We start from the raw sequence: 1,902 nt of genomic DNA, 5'->3' as shown, positions 1-1,902 counted from the left end.
TGCCTTCATTCACCACCCCCTTCTTTTTGAAAAATTATCTACCCAAGAGACAGCAAGGCAGCAACTGGCATGTCATGACAAGCAGCCCGTACTCAGAATGCCAGAATGACGGCACTCCAAGCATGAACCTACTATTACAAATTTCCATCTTCAGTGCAATTGTTTAGTTCACAGGTGTCTGCATATATAGTTACTCAGGGTGAAAACCATTCCAATTTACTGCTAGATTCAAAAATCTGAAGATTCTCAGGATCATTGCCCTACCCATCTTCTACATATAGCTGTATGGTTTCGCCCTGTCATGTTTCCTAGCTCTTCTTCTTGCTCTTTTTTCATTGTCTAATCCTCAAGTTCTTGTTTTCCTTTCAGTTGTTTTATACCTTTCTATTTGTATTTCTTCTTTTGAGTGCTTATACTAGGGAAACTATACATTTACACGAGTGTCTGGTTTATTTCACTTATATCTTCAAATGACATCCACTTGAATATAAAAAAATAAAATAAAATAAATAAAATTTAAAAAATAAAAAAGAAAGACAGTGACAGGTTAAAGAAAAAGGAGGTTAAAACAAAGCTTGCTGCATTGAACTAGGGACAGAGATGTCATATGAGCTTATATTTAGCTTCATGGCTAAACGCAGAAATGATTACCTATTTGCATATTCACAGGGTTAATATCTGCCAATAGAGTCTAGAAGGAAAGATATTGAGTTTCCACAAGGAAATCAGTGCCTGCATTTTAGTTTCTAAACAAATCTTCAAATAATATGAATAAAATCCTTAGACAAGTGGATGATTACAGAGTTGGGACAAAAAAATAAGGTGTATGGGCTGGCAAAATAGCTCAGTGGATTAAAGCGCCTGCAAGCAGGCTCAGGGGCTGGGGCTTTTTTTTTTTTTTTTTTTTTTAGGGGCTGGGGCTTTGATCATGTACTTCCTATGCTTCTTTAAGCAATGGGTAAAAACTTTAATCAAATACAATAAATAAAATTTTATGCCTTTTAAAAAAAATAAATTTTAAAAATAAATATAAAGCCTTCGAGTTTATCATTGTTTATAGGTGAGTAATACTCCATTGCATAAAAATACCACATCTTTTTCATCTATTCCTCAGGTGATGGGCATCATGGTTGTTTCCAAGATTTGGCTATCACAAATCATGCTGCTATAAGCATAGGCACACATATATCACTATGATATGATATTTTCAGATCCTCCGGGAAAATTCCCAGCAGGGGAATAGCTGGCTTAAATCAGATTTCCAGTCCAAGTTTTCCCCAAAAGTTAAAGGCCCAATCCAGAAATGGACATCCAAGATGAACACACACTTCTCAGAGGATGAAATTAAAAAAGCGAATAAATACATGAAAAAATCCTCCACATAACTAGTCATCTGTCGAATGCAAATTAAAACAACATTGAGATATCATCTCACCCCAGAAAGAATGGCTATCGTAAAGAAAACACCCAACAACAAATGTTGGAGAAGCTGTGGGGAAAAAGAAACCCTTCTCCACTGCTGGTGGGAATGTCGTCTGGTGCAACCATTATGGAAATCAGTGTGGAGACTCCTTAAAGTAGGACTGGAAATCCCATTCAAGCTGAAAAAGTCTTATCATAGTGATACATGTGTGCCTATGTTTATAGCAGCACAATTTGTGATAGCCAAATTTGGAAATAAACATGATGCCCATCACCTGAGGAATGGATGAAAAAAAGTTGTGGTATTTTTATACAATGGAGTATTATTCAGCTATAAAGAATCATAAACTTGAAGCATTTATATTTAAGTGTATGCCACTTCAGGATACTCATAAGTGAAATAAACCAGACCCATGTGTGTAAATATCGTATAGTCTCCCTAGTATAAGAACTCAAAAGAAGAAATACAAATAGAAAGGT

Source organism: Octodon degus, unplaced genomic scaffold (genome assembly GCF_000260255.1).
Source record: "Octodon degus isolate 3935 unplaced genomic scaffold, OctDeg1.0 scaffold00083, whole genome shotgun sequence".
NCBI lineage: Eukaryota > Metazoa > Chordata > Mammalia > Rodentia > Octodontidae > Octodon > Octodon degus.
This window is presented reverse-complemented; position numbering follows the sequence as displayed.